We start from the raw sequence: 6,742 nt of genomic DNA, 5'->3' as shown, positions 1-6,742 counted from the left end.
TTAGGGAAATTTTGGATATCTTGAAAAATATTCTATTTCAATGATAATTTATGGTGGCTTAAACTTCCAAGATGGGATTTCATACCTAAGAAAAAGGTTTACTAGGTTTGGTTGTCATCTGGGCTGGTATGCGAAAGTTACAAGGATAAGAATGTCCATATATGGTGAGTAGTGCACATAGTAAAAGATAATTACAGGCTACACAAAAAAAATTAGGGGTTGAAATCTTAAAATTTTTGTTTTGAGTTATTTACAACCTAAGCGGGTCACATTAAGAAATATAAGTGTACCACATGTGATTAATAGAATAATATTTTATTTAGCAAATCTTATAGGATTACATCTACATAATGGTTTTTAAAATAAAAATTTAGAAAAAAATCTAAAAGTTTCTTAAAGAAAGAGAGATTATCTTATTATCTTATAGCATGTAAGAAAAGGGTATTTGTTAATATCCTTTGAATACACATGATGTAGAGGATTTGTATATAGTGACGCCCCCAAGCTCATAATAATTATAGTCCAAATCATGGCTAAAACTTTCCAAAAGAAAGCTTGGCAATCTGAGTTATAGATCAAAAGATATGGGAAGTTTTCTGTAGGATGGTCTTGTATCGAGCAAAGAGATTGAATCTAAAGGACATAAAGTACTATAAGTTGTATATGATTTAAGAGAGTTGGATAGGACTCACTTGTGGATACCTAGGGCACAAAATAGGACCAAGATAGTCAAGGAAAGAGATCCAAAAGCATAAATTGTGAAGGATGAAAGGTAGGATGATAGGGTAGATGAAGAAGGCATTACCAAAAAATAACTTGAAGTAGAAGGTGATGACTTTGAGCAAACAACTGAGCTTAGGGATGATGATGGGTAGCTATAGTCCATGTAGAGGACATGCAATTTCAGAGAGGATGGATGTCGTGGCATGATGTGTCCACTCATGATGATATGCTTTTGCACAAGGTTTTAATGGAAGCAAGAAGTCAAAATGCCTAAGTATTTCACAAGATAAGTGATTGTCATGAGTCATGCGAAAAGGATTTATGATTTTTAGAACTTTAGAATGATTATTGAGATTTTTGCAAAACTTTCTTAGATGAGAAATGTGGGATCAAATAGATTTTTCCTAGTGTATATGCAAACGCACAAGGTGAACAAGAACTATATCAACTAATTGTGACCATGGCAATCTGAATAGGGTCTCTAGCAAGTGGGCTTGTGTCTATTTAAGTGTGAAAAGGAGATGGATTATTGACTTTGGAGCTCTAAGATTTTAATTTTACTTAAAAATATTAAGTAATTGAATGAAACACCATAGAAAAAATTATGCCATTGCCTCCACAAATCCGTATCACCTTTGATACCATTTTTCCCATGTTCACTACCACCTCGGGGAAGTTACTATATGTATATCCTCTACATCACATGCGTTCAAGGCCTATATATAAATATCCTTATCTATGAATTTTTCCTAAATAAAATAATACCATTTTCTATTCAATTTGTAAATCACTCCTTTATATTACACCCTTTTGTATGCAAAAAATGTATACAAATAGTATTTAAAAAATAATTTATTTTGAACCCACATGATACACACATATATTCATGAGTAACTTACACGAGACTGCCACCAAAGCACTTGTGAGTATTTTTGAATGAGATATATGGAAAGAAAGAGCTTATAAGCTATACCACATGGAAAAGCAATCTCAACTTCAAGACCATGAAAAGCAGAAGCATGAAAGCACAAACAGGGGCATATTTGAAGTAAACCACTCACAACCATTATAGAAAGAGGAAAGAGAGATTGGAGAAACCCTAGGCAAAATTTCAAGAGAAGACATACATTTGAAGAGCAAGGATTGAAAACTACACTAACATCTTAGGTTCCTTTGGCCTAGGAAGGATCCAAGACTCATTCCTTAAAAAGTTTTAAGGTATAAATTTGGGTTTCTTATCATGGATTCTTCTTTGAATTTACTTCAATCTATTAGGATATTGAACTTCAGGGTTCTTGGATTGTATAGTGCTCTTTTTTCATCATTCACAGAGATTCTTCTTGATGTCAACAATTGTAATATATCTTCTATGTTGTCTAATCCAATTACCCTTGGTTTTCCCTCATGGTGTTGAGTCCGCCAAAAGGATTCTCCCATGTTCTACACTTTCACAAGTGGACCCAAAATGCATTCTCCCATAAGATTGTAGGATGGATCTTTTGATCCAAGAAATACTTAAAAAGTATGACTTGGTCCTTAATTTTTACCTTGACTACATGGCAAGATTAAGACATTCAAACATTTTTCTTTGTATATAATAAACTTGAATAGAAATGATCTTCAATAGGAAATGTAGGTCAATATGGCAATATATCTTATGAATATATTATCTATGGATGTTTGTTGGCAAAGAAGTTTAAGCAATAAGAACATGCACATATATTGACTTTATATCTTCTTTTACCATATCATCTCACAATTAAAGAGCAATCTTGCATAATCATGTTCATGAAAACCTACATTCATCACATAAACACTCACATAGATAGCATAACACTCAATAACTTGATAGCTCAAAAATAAGGAGCATCTACTTCACAATGAAAGTATATGGACTAACTTAAAGATTTTATCCATGAAGTAGATAAAACATGAGAATATCTCCCTATTTAACATCCCTTTTGATCAAAGTATAATCACTAACCTACTTTATGTCAGGAGGAATAGTTTTTTGACATGATCAGGTTCAAGAGAAAACACATCGTCGCCCCACTAAAGTCATCATAAGGGATCTATAGAACCAAGCATGAATGCTCAATATCCTTATTCTCTATGAACCAAAAGCCAAAGAAAGAAGGTATCACACATGTTGTGTCATTAACAATCGAGATTAAAGCATCAAGAATATTCATCTTCCTTTGCATTACTTGATCACTGAACCAAGAATTATTCCATAGTCTTATTCAGCTCATGCCAAGTACTCCCTTAGATTGAAAATCTCTTATGATGAATGTTTGTGAATTGAATACCTCAGCTATAGCACTTTGAGAAGAGTCACTATGTGAACCATCTATGGATAAGACAACATTTACTAGAAACTACACTGCTGCCAAAATGCCAAAAAGGATATGTTGAATCCTAAAGACTTATTTCATGGGTATCTACTTGAACAACATGTTGAGATTCATCAATGCCACATACATGCTTTGTCAAAGAGAAAAGAATTTGCAAGATTCCTTGATAGGACTAGTTTTTTATTGACCTCTTATTCTAGAATCCTAGGAGAATGCATCAACTTCTTTGAAATCTTACCTTCAATTTACTAGAGCACAAGCTCAATCAAAATATTTTTTTGAGAGATTGTTTTTATGCACCAATATTTGCGCTTGAATGCTTAGAAGTCCATTTCTAACCACTAATCCTAATGAGGATGTCTTTGCAACTCAAATGGATGTGCTAAACTATTTCGCACATACATTTCCTAGTAAACTTATTATCTTAATGGAGCAAATGTGTTGCTTACAATTTCTTTAGAACACTTCCACTTACTTTATGGATGAGAGCAGAGCAATGGAAGGACTTAAGTTGAGCATGTAAAGAAGCATTTACATCATGGCAAGTAAGCTCAATAGCTCTCTATTGTATTTGGATCTCTCATGGAATGATCTTTTTGCATTTAATTTTTTTGGGCTTCAATGTTGATGTGGATATATGGCCTATGTATATATGTGAGCTTTAGTGTTTATGTGGATATATGGCTTATGTGTGTATGTGTGTGTCTAATTCTCATCAAATTGGAGGTGCTAAAGCTATTGCAATTGAAGATTATCAATCCAAGGGTGGTTTAAGAGCAATATCTCTTTAATTTATTTGAAGAAGGATGTGCATAGACATGAAATAACTTCTTATATCCTTAAATAGTTTGAGCTTATTTATTGAGTTGAATATGGAATGGTTCATAGAGTTTGTGCTTTCCTTCCATTTATCTTTTTAACCTAGGGTGTTTATGAATATATGTGGGGGTCATGGTTGTGTTCAAGGATGTTGATGGAATAATGGAGTAATGAATGAAAAAATGATGAGTAGTTATGAGAATTATACAGTTTGTTCTTTCCAAGGTCACAAGAGCACTCCCTACGCTAAGTTTACAAATATGTCATGTATCGAGAAGACTTGTTTTTAGATGTCTTTTGTTGGTATTTGGAGTTGAATGGATGATTGGATAGGTTTGGTTGATCTTTAAATTTTGTAGTATGTTTGGATAGCTTGTTGAGGTTTTTGTTCAGTTTCAAGAGTTTTGATAGTTTCCATTGAGTGTCTGTTTATTACTAATATGTCTAATTTGTGTTTGTTGGGTATGTCTCTGTTTTGTTGAGAAATTATAGTTTTGAATAAGTGGTTTGAGATTTTATTGAGTATGTATGGGATGGTTTTTGATAATTTGGCGTAGTTTTGATTTGACTAATATGGTTTTGTTGTTTTATGTTTGAGTTTTGTGTGCTTCTATATGTTTCTTATCAACCTTTGAATGTTTTTGTAGGTGTTTTGTTGGATGGATTTTAGCTTGGAAAATATTTTCTTCCTTAGAAAGATGATAATATGAGCTTAACTTAACAATTTCAATGGAAAATGCAGTAGTTGAATAATGAAGCTAAAGATTAGGAGTGATAATATCATTGGTCTACTATGAAGAGTTACTATAGTGACTTTGGTGACATTTCAAATCATCCATACCTCTTGAAGGTTGTCTCAATTTAAAATTGAGTACTGTAGGACTTTGTTGTATTGTATTCAATTATATGAGTGGTAAAGAACATGTGAGACAGATATATTCACTACAAGAATATAGGGGAATAGTGACCGGTAGTTGCAATGCATTTTAGCGGTGTAGCGATGGTACTCACATCAAAAAAAGGGGCCAAAACCCGAACACAACATTTTTCTACAAAGAGTAAAAGAGAGAGCGAAAGAGAGAGTGAAGGAGATAGTGTGTCTGGGAGGGAGAGGGAGAGAATGAGAGAATGAGAGAATGAGAGCTTCTCACCATTGTCGTCCGTGTTCGCAAAGGAAAGAGGAGGAAGTGCACAAAGGGCGAAGAGGGACCGTTCCAAAGAGGAGACGAAAAATCGATCCTCAGGCCTTTTCCGTGAGTACATTGCTCCCTCTTGGTTTGCTCTTGTTCTTTCTTTTTTTCCTTTGTTTGTTTTTGTTGAGAATGAGGTGCAATCAGGGAGAAAGAGAGGAAATGAGAGGGAGAATAAGAAAGGAAAAGAAAGAAATAACCACAGAGAGAGGGAATAAACATGAAACATAATAAAGAGAGAGAGAGAGAGAGAGAGAGAGGAGAATGAATTAGAAAACATGAGGGGGTAGAGAGAAAAAAAGAGAGGGTTTGTTATTGTTCTTTCTTCTTTTTCTTTTTGTGTTTTTTTAAAGAATGATGTGCATTGAGAAAGAAAGAGAGGAAATGAGATATGAAATGAGAGAGGGAGAAGAAGAAAGGAAAAACACGAGAGAATAAACATGAAAGATTGGGAAAAGAGAGAGAGAGAGAGAGGGGAAGGAAGAGAGGAGAATGAGTGAGAAAACATGAGGGGGGTGAAGAGAAACAAAGAGAGGGTTTTTCTTGAGAATGAGGTGCATTGAGGGAGAAAGATAGAAAATGAGAAAGGGATAAGAAGAAAGGAAAATGAGGAGAGAATGAGAGAGAGAGAGAGAGAGAATAAACATGAAAGATAACAAAGAAATGGGGAAAGAGAGAGGGAGAGGGAAGGAGAGAGAAAAATGAGTGAGAAAACATAAGGAGGTGGAGAGAAACAAAGAGAGGGGAAACAAAAAAAGAGAGAATCGCTATTTGCATCGCAAATGTGATGCAAAATAGCAATGTGTGTAGGAAATTTGCAATGCTAATAGTGACGATTACAGACAAAAAATAATTGTGGCAAGGCAGCAAGTTGCATTGCCACATGCAGCAGTATGTGTTGTATTTACATTCTACAAATGGATTACATGTGAAGTGTACAATGGTCATCAAAATGAAGGAAAAATCTACTTGAACCCACAAGACTGATACATAAAATAAATACAAGATCGCTTAATGAAAGAGCTCATGGAATCATGGCAAGATACAAAGGATGATAATAACATAGTGCATAGAAAATGCCTACATAAATCACAGGACCAAAAAAAAAGATGATATGCACTCCACGAATCCAAGTGTGAGCTATAGATCCTCGCCATCTGAAAGCTTGTCCCGACACAAAGGAGCATTGAACGGGCTCTGTAAGAAAAAAAATAACTACACATCAGTCCACCATAAAATAATGCATTTTAATTAAAAATACTAACTACGAACAAGAAAGATGAGTGACTTACTAGGCTGTTGCGTGCATACAGTCTATCGATCAATGCAGTGAGACTGTGTCTCTATGCATATTGAGTCTCTAGGCTGATGGGATCACGATTTGTAATGGAGTGGTACAAAGAAAATAAAATACAAGTGTTAGAAATACGATTATCAATACAAGAAATATTGCAAAAAAATAAGCAAGAAGAATAGAAGAAAAACTTACAAAGTTCTCCAAATAAGTCCTGTGGCGGCTACTCCCAAGATGATGGACCACTCCTACCTCCAGTCGTACCCTCACTGCCTCGCACTGTTGTGTCCAATATCTTGGAGAATTTGTAGCCTCCTCCTTGAGTTGGCACCAGCCATTCATGTCTAGCCACTCAGACTTTG

Source organism: Lygodium microphyllum, chromosome 21, assembly GCF_053477565.2.
Source record: "Lygodium microphyllum isolate KBCC chromosome 21, Lygodium_microphyllum_v1.1.10, whole genome shotgun sequence".
NCBI lineage: Eukaryota > Viridiplantae > Streptophyta > Polypodiopsida > Schizaeales > Lygodiaceae > Lygodium > Lygodium microphyllum.
This window is presented reverse-complemented; position numbering follows the sequence as displayed.